Below are 15762 nucleotides of genomic sequence, written 5' to 3'. Positions count from 1 at the left end.
TAAAAATAGAAAAATTAGCTAGGCGTGATGGCATGTGCCTGTAGTCCTAGTTACTTAGGGGGCTGAGGCAGGAGAATCACTTGAACCCAGGAGGTGGAGGTTGCAATAAGCCTAGATAACACCATTGCACTCCAGCCTGGGTGACAGAGTGAGATTCTGTCTCAAAAAAAAAGAAAATAACAGAAGGAAGCCAGGCGTGGTGGCTCACATGGCTCACATTGGTAGGCAGAGGTTGCAGTGAGCCGAGATCGTGCCACTGCACTCCAGCCTGGGTGACAGAGCGAGACTCCATCTCAAAACAAACAAACAAACAAAAAAAGAAGAAAGAAAGAGAACCCTGGGCATAGTGTAGAAGAAGGAGAGGTCCAGGTATGATTCAACTGCAATAACCTGAGTGATAGCTGATAAGAACCTGAGCTGGCACAGTGTCAGCCAGTGGGAGAGGAGTCAAACTGGGAAATGAGAGGAGTTGCACCTGACTGAGCTTATCAGTTGTCTGGGGTTGGGTGTGAGGGAGCAGAAAGAGTCTGGGAAGGTGAACGTTCAGGGTTTGAGGTCCTGCTGCAAGGGACAACATTCTTTGAAATGTTTTTATCTTAAACATTCACGCAAATTTCTATTTTTTACTGAAAAATATACCAATGTTTGCATTTCTATGAAAATAATACGTAAAACAGTTTACAGACTGAACTTTCCTTTCCAAAGCTTCAGAGAAAATGGACATGTAAGAAAATTGCACCATGGTCTTGTGTGGTTTCTGATGCTCCCAGCAAATACCCCTTTTTAAAAGTGTGGAAGTCTTCCATGATCTGGCAACATCTCCCCTTGTAACCTTCGTTTTGGCCAAACTGATCTATTTATGGTTCCCTCAGCCTTCTCATGAATATTCTACTTCTCTGTTTTTGGATGTTTCAGATTTTCTGGTGCTTCTCCAGGCCATCTTCCAGGTCCAACTGAGATACTGCATCCTCCCTCCAGCCTTCCAGAACTATGACCCCCTTCTAGCTCCTTTCTCTGAAATTCAGCAGACTTGTTCTGTGCTGCTTTTATAATTTAACGGTAGATAAAACCATATGTAAAAAGAGCTAAAAAAAGTATTGTGACTCTTATTATTATAGTGCTTCAAGGTTGTATGTTTTATTTTTTTCAAGCAGATTTTAAGTCCTAGAAGTCAGGGACTATGTCACTGATGTCTTTGTTGCCGCACTCAGCTCAACATATACTTTTTGGATAGATGCAGTCATTCTGTATATAGAAAACAAACTTATATTCAAGTAGAGGGAACAGATGGTAACTTTTTTTCCCCAGAATATATTTGTGACTTCAAGTTGAATGTTTATTCCCATTAAATGAACTATTTTATTTCCTCTGTAAAGCAAATTTAAATATCAGAAAGCCAGGATATCTCCTCTCTTTACGTTTTCTCCTTTGATGTGACAAGTAAAAGGTAGGGCTTGGGTCACCTTAGGTGGCTGTAATTCTGATATTGTGCAAGTGCAAGCACTTTTTCTGTCAAGCCTGCCTGAGCCCAGTTCTTAGCTTTTAGGCAGACATTTCCCTGCTTGCAAAATCAAAAGGTAGAAAAGCTAAGAGAAGTATGATGGGAAATTGCTCTCTAAAGACACCCATGCAGAAGCCTGTGGCTTTCCCTGAAGGCCTCCTCTCCTTACACTAGGTTGGGTATTTCCACCATGTCACACTTAATTGTCAGTGTTGATGGCCTGGGCTCCCCAACAGTGGAAGCTCCCCGCGGGGATGTCTGTGTCTTACAAGGCAAAATCTCATTAAAGAGTGTATTGGAGTTATTTCTTGAGAAAACATTGAAGGAGAAAACTGGAAAATGTACCAGAAGGAGGTAGAAGAAGACAAGGATCATGTGATACTTTTTCAGTTCACTAAAGGTCTGAATCTGGTAATTATGGGTTGAGAAAATGGACAGAAAAAATGCAGAGAATTTCTGATGAGGCTGTTGATACAAATAGAAAGGCTGAATGAGGGAAGTCAAATAAAAAAAAAGCAGAAAAGTATGGAATAAATGGATGAGGCTATGTTTTGGAGGAATCAAAACATAGTATATGAGTTAAGTGACTTTAGATTCAGAGAAGAAAATGGAGTCTTGTGAGTTCATTTCATCTCCTTTCATATCATCCTGGAACCACGTTCCAACTGGCAAGGCTCTAGTTATATACTGGGTCTCTAAATCCTTTAGGAAGTGAATTTAACCTCCAAAGTGTGCTTTGAATTGGTGGTTTCTTCACCATTATTATTATCGACTTCCTATAGCTGCCGTAACAATTTACCACACACTTAGTGGCTGAAAACAATACAAATGTATTATCTTATAGTTGTGTAGGCTAGAAGTCTGATATGGATCTCACTGGGCTAAAATGAAGGACTTGGTAGGGCTGCATTTCTTTCTGGAGGCTCTAGGAGAGAATCTGCTCCTTTGCCTTTTCCAGTTTCCAAAGGCCATCTGCAGTCCTTGGCTTGTGGTCCCTTCCCCTATCTCCACATCCAGCAATGTTACAGCTCTCTGCCTGGCTTTCATGATCAAATTTCTTTCTCTGATCCTTTTTTTCTGCCTCCCTTTTCCACTCTTAAGGACCCTTTTGATTACTTTGGGCCACTCAGATAGTCCAGAACAGTCTCCATATTTTAAGGTGAGTTAAAAGTTTCCATCTGCAACCTTAATCCCCTTTTGCCATGTAGCCTAATATCACAGGTCCTGGAAATTAGGGAGTGGACATCTTTGCTAGGCGAGGCTTTATTCTGCTTATAACAGTCCTTGGTCACCATTATCCTGACCTGGATCACTGCAAAGCCTGAGGTCTGCAGGCATCATACAGCCAGCAAAGAGCAGAGCCAGAATGTGAATGCAAGAGTCAGGCTGCCTTTCTCAGACTCAGTCTCCTGTAAAAGGAGGACACTAATAGCACCTACCTCATGGGTTGTTATTATTGTGAGGATTAAATATATACCTGTCACACAGGGAGCACTGTGTTGGCAATTGTTATTATTATTAGCTAGTCTCCTGGCCTCTACTCTCAACCCTCTCCACTCTATCCATACTGAAGCTAGAGTGATCTTTCTTAAACACAAGCTAATCATGTTCTTCCTTTTCATGTTATGAAAATCATTTATGCTATGGTCTTTGCTCTCCAACCTCTCTACATTGAGTCATATTAGGCTATTTGAAATCCATTGAATGGGGCAGATATTTCACATCTCTGTGCCTTTGCACACAGCACTCCTTTTGCCTGGACTTCCTTTCTCCCCTTGACTCTCTGTCCAACTTCGTTCATACTTCAGAGCCAATTATCTGAAATCCTGGGCAGAGCTGATTACCATCTGAACTCTTCTGCACCAGCCATGTATCTGTGCTCCACACCACTCACACCCGAGTGAGCCACACTGGCCGCGTAGCTTCTGCCTGGAGTCTGGCACATACTAGATACTCAAGAAAAGGGTGTTGAGAGCACCGTGCTGGGAATTTATTCTTTGCAATTTATTGGAGTGTTTTCCTCATGCATTTTTTTCGGGTGTCTCCCTTCCCGTGCTGCCAGAAGCATCCATTTGCCTCAAGGAGGAATAGTGTTTCTATAACAGGAATGCAAAATGAAAACTATCTAGCTTTTGGTGCCCAGAGTAGGAATTATTTTAAAACATCTTTTAGTTTTTTGTTTTTAATTTAATAGTTTTGTGAAACCAGGACTTGCCAATTAGAAAGGGCTTTTCCAAACTTCTTTGGTCTTTTTAGTGTATTAAAAGCCAGCTTAGTTGAACTAGGTCTTAGAGATTCTTCTGTAGCATAGAGGGGACACCGTTTTCTGCAGTTAACCTGGGCATGAAGTTTTGTTGCCCTGAGAAGAAAAAAGACAAGTGGCAGAAGTGCATTCCAGAGAGGAAAAGAAATCAAAATCTCCCCGTTGGGTCCTGATGAATTTTGGGAAGGAGAGAAGACATGGGGTGGTGAGAATCTTGCATCATGCTTCTACCTGGTAGATGTGGGAAAGCCAGAGCAGAGGACATTTACATTTTCCTAGTTTCCTTTCGGGACTCTGGGAGGAAACTGCCTTGGAAGATATTCCTTGTGTCATATGGAACAGTCATGTTAGAGCAAAGCAAATGGTGAGCTATGGTTAAGCAGAGGGGGTATTTCAGCTCAGCTTCTAGAGGTCTTCCTCTGCTCTCAGATGGAATGAGAAGAATCCAGAAACTTCTTCCTGCCGTACTGAGTGATGTGCCCTACTGAGTGATCACTGATGAACAATCATCCATGAATTCCTGAAGTTGAATAACAGGAAACTGTACTTGTTTTTCAAACCACTTGGCTACTGTCAGAAGCTGCTGGTCACAAAATGCATGTCCAAAAAACCGCAGTCCTACTGGCAACCCCTGGTTTGAGAGTGCAGCAGGGATACTCACTGCTGGCAATCCTGCCATATTTACAGCTTGTGTAAAAATATCATTCTGGGAACTTAGTGTTCTGTTGTCTACTTTGATGAACTCCAAGTATGGTACTGCCTCACTTAAGATGGTGGGAGTTAGGAAGACATCTACTCCAGAGTTAAAAGCATTTGCAAAGTCATTAGCAATGAGGCGTCACACTTTTCTGTGCTTTGATGAAATAATTTTCCCAGTTTTCTTTTAATAAGAAAAAGTTTCCTGAGAGAATTCTTCCTCTCACCACATCATTGAACGCTTCTTGTCTGGTTGACGCATACATGGCTTCAACCATGGGTGGACACATTGAGTGGACACATCATTGTCATATCTATGACTATATTGTAGCCCATCAAGTCTTGCCATATTTAATGCCACTCCTGATGTGCACAATACATGATAGCAGACAATTGAATAACTGGTGTGAGGAATGGATACTTCAATTACCTTGGCCCCTTCAGACTCAAAGAGGTCAGCAGCTTTGGACCAAAAAGACTGTACTTCACTTAGTAATTCTGGCACAAGATATTCCTTTGGAATTTCTATACATAGTTTGCTCACATCTTCCAAACCAAATGAATGGTTTAATAGGGTCCTGTACTGTGGTACAATCATTGGTGTCATGTTCAGCCAGTACACTCAACACAATTGCTGCATCATCCACACATCTGGTTAAGATTCCTGGCACATCCATCAAATTCACCAGGGGAATGAGACCATGATGGGAAACTAAACCATAGCTTGGTTTGAAACCAACAAGCCTGCAGTGGGCAGCAGAATTTCTGGTCGATCCTCCTGTAGCTGATCCTAAAGCTGACATAGCAGCTGCACTCCCACCTGAGCTTCCTCCAGTTATCAGCCAGTCTGAATCTTCATTCTTGCTGTGGGGATTCTGCTTCCTCTTTTCTCTATATTATTTTGAATAACTCAGGGGTTTTTAACTGGTCCAAACACACCATCTGTGCTTCCAGATCCCATAGCAAACTCATCTAAATTTGTTTTTCCCATTAGTAGAGCTCACTGATCCAACAACTTCGGAACTACTCTAGCATTATAAGGCGGTACACAACCTTTCAGCATATTTGATGCACACGTTGTCTCAATGCCAGATGTGCTAAAGTTGTCTTTTACTGCAATAGGAATTCCATCTAAATCCCCAAGTGACTGTTCATGCTTATATCTCTTTTCTGATTCTTCAGCTTGTTTTAAGGCCACCTCTCCTGATACAGTAATGTAGGCATGTAGAAACTTGGTCTTCTTGATACGAGAGAGACATTTTTGACAGAGCTCTGTTGGTGTAATCTGGCCTTGTTTCATTCAGTGCTGCAGAAACTTCTCAGAGGGTCCGGCCCAGCATGGTCCTCGTGCCCAGCCAGCCACCACAGGGGCCAGGCAAGGAGGAGAAAGAGGTCACCAGTTGCTAGTGATATTACATGAGCGCAGCCATCTTTAATCGTCACTGCGGGATTCTAAAAATTTTAAAAGCCACCTAAAGAGTGTTCCCAGTTTGCAGCAGGGTTATAATTCAAAATGTCACTTGCAAGTTGGTTATTTGGAATTCACAAGGGATATCTCTACAGAGAAATAGTGTACTTACTAGTGACCAGGTTCCTAGCCCAAGTATAACTCAAATTGCAGCTGAAATAGAGCATATTTGAAATAAATAGTTGAAGATCATAATGGTACAGTGCCAAAGTTTTTAAAAAAAAACAAAAAAGAAATTAAACTAAACCATGTTTATTTTGAATAGATTTTGAGGGAAAACACATTTAATTAAAAAGGGATAAGAGATATACGAAGATCCTAAAGAGGATGTCTCAGCGACTTTCAGGGTTTCACTGGCTCTTTGTAAATCTGATTTTCACTTGAATGTCTACAGATTCCACTTTTCTTGTTATTGCTGTTTCTCAGGCATCAATCTTGTATATTGACTATGAAAATAGATTTCACATTTTTGGATGGGAGGGGAGACTGAGGAGAATTCCTGTTATGTTCCAGGCCTGGAATCACTTGAGATACATCAAGGGACAAAACAAAGTTTCTGTTTCTGAGGAATTTTCTTTCTTCTGGAGATATTCAGACAACAAACTAATGAAAGACAGATATATCAAAAAATATCAAGTAGTGATAAGTGCTTTGAAGAAAAAAATTGGTGTAAGAGATGAGATTTTAGATACACTAACCAAGGCAAATCTCTTTGAAGGAGCTGCTGACAGAGTTACTCAAAGAAGTAGGGAGTAATCAGTGTAGCTCTGCAGGAGGAAGGATATTCTAAGCAGAGAGAAGTGAAGCTTAAAGCCCCATGCATGGGCAGGTTCCAGGAACAGCAGAAGATCAGTGTGAGTTGGGTGGTGTGGCAAGAAGACAGCATAAAATGTGGGGTCAGGGAGGTCCGACGGCCATGAAAGTACTCTGTGTCATACTCTAAGCGTGATTTTTTTTTCTATGTGTGAAGTTGTAAGTTTTTCCACGAGAATCATGAAAGACTTGTGTACAAGAGAAAGAGGTAATGGTAAAAGATGGATGAAAGAGGGAGAAAGCAATTTTTGTCGTATTTCTGAGTAAATAGAAAATTTGAGATGTATTTACTCAGGGATAAATAGAAGGGGTAGAGCAGGGAACTAGTGAAGGTGGCTGGGGTCAGATAATTTCCAGAGCTGACGGCTAGATGGTGCATTTAGCCCAGGACAGCTTGGTTACTGTCCAGAGCAAGCCTGGGGTGGGGAGGAACAGAGCAAAACCACAAATTTACTTAGACTAAGAAAGTCTATGCTTCAGTGTAAAAACTTGTCACTTGCTGAAATCATGGGAAATTATTATCCTAAGATAGAAGATAGTGAAAATTATGAGCAATTTACACAATCTTTATTGTTTTGATAACACTAATGTTCCTCCCTGCTTCTACATCTTTTTATAGGAATGAAGAGGGAGCTAAGACATCTAGGTGCTCTAGATAATACTATCCCACCCCAGAACAACCACATGATTTACAGGAGAAGTGGAAGGGGGACTGTGTGCTCCTGCCAAGACTCCAGCCCTTTCTTCCTCAACATACACTGCCTCTCCACGACCACCAGACCACAAGGCCTGACATCATCTGGTTCTTGATCCCATTTTGCATGAGTTACCACAAGAATTCTGGGACTCTCAGGTCCTTCTCAGCCTTAGACTCTAACTCCCATAAGGGTCTCTGCAGGGTATGGCAATGGAGCTTCCCCATCCGCCTGCTCTGCTTTCTGATTCTCCATGGCACTTCAGCTCCTGCCATTTATATAGCTTATGTATGCTAGTGGGAGCTCTATGCAGGCAGAGGTTTGTGTCTGTTTTGTTTACTTCTGTATTCCCAGGGCATAGAACAGTGACAAACAGCATTTAATAAATATTTGTTGAAAGGTTAAATATTATTTACTTGGAAGAACAAGGCCTGATCTAAGCAGGCCCATGCATGCATGAGAAATGGAATACAGGATTTTCAAGAGCTTCTGCAGGCAAGGAGACTAAGTATTTCCTGCCACCTGCCAACTTTCTCTGTTTCCTTTGATCCCAAAGACCCTGTGGAGTTCTTATTGAAAGGATGGTTTAAATGACAACTTTCACATGATCTCTTAGAGCTGTGCAATAGTTGGCATTTGCCTGCAGGCTCTCCACCAAGGGAGGCTTGTTAGCCTAGAATGGGGTTACCACAGGGGATTGTACAATCTAATTTTCTGAGTGTCTTGGGATGTTGCTCCTCTCCCCACTCAGACAAGGAAGTCATTATAACATGAGCCTTTGTATCATCTCTTTCGCATCCTAATAATCAGTACAGGGAGTCCCCCTGCCCCTCAGGTGACATGCAAAGTGCTCAGTTTGCATAACTTGCATAATATCCATATGGCTGCTGCCCTCCCCACTACTCAGAGGCTACTTGAGAGGCTGCAGGGAAACACCCAGCTGTGGGAGTATGGCCTGCCCATGAACCCTTTAACATGTTCCTTCCCCTTAAGTTTAGCTGCTTTATAGACTGTGAGCACCTTGAGGGCAGGTCTGGGTCTTGACCTTCTTTGTAGCCCCGTGAACCAAGTTCAATCCCCCAAGCTCCCACTGCCAACCCCAGGTAGTGTTGTTGGTATACGGCAAATGGTAAACTTGGCTGATACTGGCATGGTGATGACTTTCAGTTTTAATAGGGAGTGTCACATTTTGGCAGCAGGCATTGCAGTACCTAGGCCCCTGCCTGTGAGGACGTTCCTTCTGCCTCTTGACTTGCTCCATTTGCTTTGTGTTGTGTCTAATGCATTGTACTTAAGTCAGAACAGCTGGGTGGATCTCTATAGAATATTTTTTATTTAATGTTTTTTGAGAACTGGCAGGGAGAGTGCTGCTTGAAAGCACACAGGCCATGTCTATTTTCTTTCAACATCTACAACTTACAGAAAGAAGCTAGACCACAGGCACATGGAAACTAAACTCTTCCTTTTCTAATGTAAACAGGCCTTTTCATCTGCTTTCTCTCTTTATGAAAAGAGAGATCTGTAAGTGACATGGGTGAGTGATGGCAACAGTTGGCTCCCTAGGTGGTCTGATGGTGACAGTGACTCTGCTGGCACCTCGTGATAATTTGGATACTCTTTCCCAGTTTGTGAACATCCTCCTTTCTCCCTCCTGCAACCTGACCATTTCACTGCAATTAGCACTTCTAGAAAGGGATAAACCAAGTAAGGGAGGTGGACAGCAAACGAGTCAACTGTGCTGCAAGTTGGACATTCCAAAAAGCATGTGCAACAAGAGGGAGAGGCTGAAATTAATGGCCAGGATAATGATTTGAGATTATTTATGGCACAGTGCTTCTCATTAAATTAGACTGAAGAATTCTTTTTTTTTTCATTAGCTCAGAGGGCCTTGTATGTATATCTGTCAGAACAACAGTTCATTGAAGTGGGAGAGGGATGTTGTTTCTATCATTGCAGGAATGATGACAACCTCGTACACATCCCCTTTCTTTTTATGTAATATCCTCCAAATTGGGGTACAAGCATTCCTTCTGTATGATAATTTACTGGAGCACAGGAGTAAAATATTAGAGTTTCTATTTATTTGTATCTAAAATAAGAAAGAAATTAAGCTCTAAAAATATATGCTATATGGGTTAACAGTGATTTACATATAAAATTTATAAGTAAATATATTTTGGGGGCACATGCTCAAAAATTTTTGCTCATGGGATGGATGATCAAAAAACTTTGGACACAATGATATAAATAACCATGAGGAGAAAAACCCGTTGGAATATTAGAAGTTTCTCTGAATCAGGTAGTATTCAAAAGAGGAAAGGTGCGTTCATGTAAGTAATTATTATAACAACAAAATTTAAAATTGTAACTCAGGGATTCTCATCCCAGAAATATTACTGCATATTACCTTAAAGCTCATGTCAAGACAAGATGTCAAGACAGAAATTTAAACATGTCATGAAAAGGGCAAATAAAATTGACTCAAGTTGTGATTTGAATATGGAGAATGACAAGAGTTTCTGAGACACACTGTGGGGAAGGTGTAGCAAAATGGTCCCTAAGGGAGAGGTCTTAGTCTCATGTGCAGGCACCAGAGGTGTCTTGTGCAGGGAGCACTTGGTAAGTGAAGCATTGCTGTGCCATCCCTGCAATAGCATGAGTGATAGCCAGTCAGGATGGCCGTGCAAGAGCTGAGCCCCCTTTTCTCCTGCCCTTTCTCTTGTCAACCTTTTCTTCTTCTTACTCTATTGAAAGGCACATTTGCTGTTACTTGTTGGGGTATCTGCTGAGAGGAGATATGCACCTAAGAGATTGGACCAAATATATCATGAGATTCTTAACAGACTGAGAGTTCAGTGGGAATGTTAAACAGCAGGCGAGACACAAAGGCTGATTTTTCTATTACTGCCTTACTCCAAGACCATTCCATTCAGTTGAACTCTGCAAGTCAATGAATGCACAGCTTATCTCTCTGGCTGGAAAAGGGCTGCAGTTTCATCTTTTGGGCAATGCTAAAAAAAGTCTCACTCACTATTTTAAACTTAAGTTCTCCTAAGTAAGTGAAATAAGTCTTTGTTACAGATATTGCAGCTGGATGACTCCTCCCCATGGCCTGGTGTGGACTCCCTCTCTAGAAGGCATAACTATTGCTGGGTTAGCTGACTCAGAGGTTCATATACTCTCTGGCTATGGGTCATTCTCTCTTCTGCCCTTTGAAGGGTCCTTAAGTAGGGAAGAATCAGAGTGGGAAACTGCTGGGTAGTGCTCCATCAAGGCAGCTACGGGAATGTTTGAGCCAAAGGAAGGTGGCTGAAGACGTGGAGGGCAGGGGGCCAGTGTACAGGGAAGACCTAGTGGGGTCAGGACTGGTGTGAAGGCCAAGGCCAGTTATTGCACCCAGTCATGTATTCCTCACTGATGTCTTTATACAAAATGACATTGCAGGGGAAGCCAGCCAGCATTAGGATACAGGGACTTATGCCCCCTTTTCTGTGTTCTACTAGTTTGCTAGACCTTCATCTTTATTTTTGATATTTTTCTCCTCAAATCACTGGAGAGACTTTGAAATATGCAAGAAGTATCTCTTTTTTCAAATTCCATCTCTTGCCATCAGCATGAGGACCACTTTTTGCATACGGACAGTCTGTAAGACATGTGGCATGTGTTAGTGACTTTCTTGTCCTTGCAAAGTCACAGGAATGTCACTGCCCGGATAGGCTTAGGAATCACAGCTCTGGCTTAATACCTGCTCTTTCTTTCCATCTATCTGGAGATGTCTGATGACTTTTCAGCGTAGAATGCAAACAAATTAAGATGTATCTAAGATGCCTTTGTTTAGCAACTGGCTGGCTATTTTATCATGGCTTTAAATTTAGCTTCTTACTAATGACTATGTGCATTTGGGAGGAAAGGCTGGCTTTGCAGATGAGAAAGCAGCTCTGTGTGTCTTGTTTAATGCCTTTATCATACTGCCCTCTACAACCAAACTTCTTTTTCATTAGCTACAGAAATGTTTGAAATTAAGCCTATATTCAGGGCACGACTGAGCACTTCAGAGGATTCAAAGAAGTAGGAGCCACAATTTCTTTTTCAGAAATTTCTTTTCCTTCCTTCCTTCCTTCCTTTCTTCCTTCCTTCCTTCCTTCCTTCCTTCCTTCCTTCCTTCCTTCCTTCCTTCCTTCCTTTCCTTCTTTCCTTCTTTTCTCTTTCTTTCTTTCTCTTTCTTTCCTTTCTTTCCTTCCTTCTTTCTTTCTTTCTTTCCTCCTCCATCCCTCCTTTTCTTTCTTTCTTTCTTTCTTTCTTTCTTTCTTTCTTTCTTTCTTTCTCTTTCTTTCTTTCTTTCTTTCTTTCTTTCTTTCTTTCTTTCTTTCTTCTTTTTTTCTTCCTTTCTTTCTTTCCTTCTTTCTTTCTTTCTCTCTTCTCTTTATTTCTTCTAAAAAAAAAAAGGATACATGTGCAGAATGTGCAGGCTTGTTACTTAGGTGTACATGTGCCATGGTGGTTTGCTGCACCTACTGACCCATCCTCTAAGTTCCCTCCCCTCATCCCCACCCTGAACAGGCCCTGGTGTGTGTTGTTTCCCTCTCTGTGTCCATATGTTCTCAATGTTCAACTCCCATTTATGAGTAAAAGCATGTGGTGTTTGGTTTTCTGTTCCTGTGTTAGTTTTCTGAGGATGATGGCTTCCAGCTTCATCCATGTCCCTGCAAAGGACAAGATCTCATTCCTTCTTAGGGCTGCATAGTATTCCAGGGTCTATATGTACCACATTTTCTTTATCCAGTCTATCATTGATGGGCATTTTGGGTTGGTTCCATGTCTTTACTATTGTAAATAGTGCTGCAATAAGCATACATGTGCATGTGTCTTTATAGTAGAATAATTTCTATTCATTTGAGTAGATACTCAGTAATGGGATTGCTGGGTCAAATGGTATTTCTGGTTCTAGATCCTTAAGGAATCACCATTCTGTCTTCCACAATGGTTGAACTAATTTACACTCCCACAAACAGTGTAAAAGTATTCCTATTTCTCCGAAGCCTCACCAGCATCTATTGTTTCCTGACTTTATTAATCACCATTCTGACTGGCGTAAGATGGTATCTCATTGTGGTTTTGACTTGCATTTCTTTAATAATCAGTGATGTTGAGCTTTTTTCATATGTTTGTTGGCCATGTAAATGTCTTCTTTTGAGAGGTGTCTGTTCATATCCTTTGAGCACTTTTTGATGAGGTTTTTTTTCTTGTAAATATGTTTAGGTTCCTTGTAGATTCTGGATATTAGACCTTTGTCAGATGGGTAGATTGCAAAAATTTTCTCCCATTCTGTAGGTTGCCTATTCACTCTGATGATAGTTTTGTTTGCTGTGCAGAAGCTCTTTAGTGTAATGAGATCCCATTTGTCAATTTTGCCTTTTGTTGCAATTGCTTTTGGTGTTTTTGTCATGAAGCCTTGCCCATGCCTTTGTCCTGAATGGTATTGCCTAGGTTTTCTTCTAGGGTTTTTATGATTTTGGGTTTTCCATTTAAGTCTTTAATCCATCTTGAGTTAATTTGTGTATAAGGTGTAAGTAAGGGGTCCAGTTTCAGTTTTCTGCATATGGCTAGCCAGTTTTCCTGGAACCATTTTGCTGAATAGGAGATCCTTTCCCCATTGCTTGTTTTTGTCAGGTCTGTCAAAGATCAGATGGTTGTAGATGTGTGGTGTTATTTCTCGAATCTCTTTTCTGCTCCATTGGTCTACATGTCTGTTTTGGTACCAGTACCATGTTGTTTTGGTTACTGTAGCCTTGCAGTATAGTTTGAAGTCAGGTAACATAATGCCTCCAGCTTTGTTCTTTTTGCTTAGGATCGTCTTGGCTATACGGGGTCTCCTTTGATTCCATATGAAATTTAAAATAGTTTTTTTCTAAGTCTGTGAAGAATGTCAATGAGAGTTTGATGGGAATAGCATTGAATCTATACATTACTTTGGGCAGTATGGCCATTTTCACGATAATGATTCTTCCTATCCATGAGGATGGAATGTTTTTCCATTTGTTTGCGTCCTCTCTTATTTCCTTGAGCAATGGTTTGTAGTTCTCCTTGAAGAGGTCCTTCACTTCCCTTGTTAGCTGTATTCCTAGGTATTTTATTCTGTTTGTAACAATTGTGAGTGGGAGTTCATCTATGATTTGGCTCTCTGCTTGCATATTGTTGGTGTAAACGAATGCTTGTGATTTTTCACATTGATTTTGTATCCTGTGACTTTGCTGAAGTTGCTTATCAGTTCGAGAAGTTTTTGGGCTGAGATGATGGGGTTTTCTAAGTATAAAATCATGTTGTCTTCAAACAGAGACAACTTGACTTCCTTTCTTCTTATTTGAATATCATTTATTTCTTTCTGTTGCTTGATTGACCTGGCCAGAACCTCCAGTACTATGTTGAACAGGAGTGGTTAGAAAAGGAATCCTTGTCTTGTACCAGTTTTCAAAGGGAATGCTTCCAGCTTTTGCCCATTCAATATGATATTGGCTGTGGGTTTGTCATAAATAGCTCTTATTATTTAGAGATATGTTCCATTACTACCTAGCTTATTGAGAGTTTTTAACATGAATGGATGTTGAATTTTATCAAAGGCCTTTTCTGCATCTATTGAGATAATTTTGTGGTTTCTGTCTTTGGTTCTGTTTATGTGATGGATTACATTTATTGATTTGCATATGTTGAACCAGCCTTGCATCCCAGGGATGAAACCAATTTGACAATGTTGGATAAGTTTTTTGATGTGCTGCTGGATTCTGTTTGCCAGTATTTTAATGAGGATTTCACCTCAAGGTTCATCAGGGATATTGGCCTGAAGATTTCTTTTTTTTGTTGTGCCTCCTCCTGGTTTTGGTATCAGGATAATGCTGGCTTCATAAAATAAGTTAGGGAGGTGTCCCTCCTTTTCAATTTTTTGGAATAGTTTCAAAAGGAATGGTACCAGCTCTTCTTTGTATTTCTGGTAGAATTCAGCTGTGAATCCATCTGGTCCTGGGCTTATTTTGGTTGGTAGGCTGTTAATTACTGCCTCAATTTCAGAGCTTGTTATTAGTCTGTTCAGGGATTCAACTTCTTCTTGGTTTAGTTTTGGTAGGATGTATGTGTCCAGGAATTTATCCATTTCTTCTAGATTTTCTAGTTTATTTGCATAGAGATGTTTATAATATTCTCTGATGGTAGTTCGTATTTCATTGAGGTCAGTGGTGATATCCCCTGTATCATTTTTTATTATGTCTATTTGACTCTTCTCTCTCTTCTTATTAGTCTAGCTAGAGGTCTATTTTGTTAATTTAAAAAAAAAACACAGCTCCTGGATTTGTTGATTGTTTTTGGAGGGTTTTTCATGTCTCTATCTCCTTCAATTCTTCTCTGATCTTAGCTATTTCTTGTTTTCTGCTAGCTTTTGGATTAGTTTGCTCTTGCCTCTCTAGCTCTTTTAGTTGTGACGTTAGGGTGTCAATTTGAGATCTTTCTAGCTTTCTGATGTGGGCATTTAGTGCCATGAATTTCCCTCTAAGCACTGCTTTGCTGTGTCCCAGAGACTCTGGTATGTTGTCTCTTTGTTCTCATTGGTTTCTAAGAACTTATTGATTTCTGCCTCAATTTCATTATTTACCCAAGAGTCAAACAGGAGCAGGTTGTTCAATTTCCATGAAATTCTGTGGTTTTGAGTGAGTTTCTTAATCCTGAATTCTAATTCTATTGCACTGTGGTCTGAGAGACTGTTTGTTATGATTTCCATTCTTTTACATTTGTTTAGGAGTGTTTTACTTCCAATTATGTGGTCGATTTTAGAATAAGTACCATGTAGCACTGAGAAAAATTTATGTTCTGCTGATTTGTGGTAGAGAGTTCTGTAGATTTCTACTAGGTCCACTTGATCCAGAGCTAAGTTCAAGTCCTGAATATCCTTTTTAATTTTCTGTCTCATGGATCTGTCTAATACTGACAGTAGGGTGTTAAAGTCTCCCACTATTATTGTGTGGGAGTTTAAGCCTCTTTGTAGGTCTCTAAGAAATTGTTTTATGAAACTGGGTGCTCCTGGATTGGGTGCATATATATTCAGAATAGTTAGCTTTTCTTGTTGAATTGTTCACTTTACTATTGTGTAATGTCCTTTGTCTTTTTTGATCTTTGTTGGCTTAAAGTCTGTTTTGATGGAGACTAAGATTACAACCCTTGCTTTTTTTTTGCTTTCCATTTGCTTGGTAAATTTTCCTCCATGCCTTTATTTTGAGCCTGTGTGTGCCTTTGCATGTAAGATGGGTCTCCTGAATACAGCACACTGATGGGTCTTGATTCC

General features: G+C 40.6%; 1 pseudogene; it reads right to left on the bottom strand.

The window, feature by feature from the left end:
* Positions 1-4245: 4245 nt before the first annotated feature.
* On the bottom strand, positions 4246-5800 carry LOC116472442 (glutamyl-tRNA(Gln) amidotransferase subunit A, mitochondrial-like; annotated as a pseudogene).
* Positions 5801-15762: the final 9962 nt, after the last annotated feature.

This window comes from Hylobates moloch, unplaced genomic scaffold (assembly GCF_009828535.3).
Source record: "Hylobates moloch isolate HMO894 unplaced genomic scaffold, HMol_V3 SCAFFOLD_8, whole genome shotgun sequence".
Lineage (NCBI taxonomy): Eukaryota > Metazoa > Chordata > Mammalia > Primates > Hylobatidae > Hylobates > Hylobates moloch.
The sequence above is the reverse complement of the archived record's forward strand: the minus strand, read 5'-3'. Positions and strand labels throughout refer to the sequence as shown.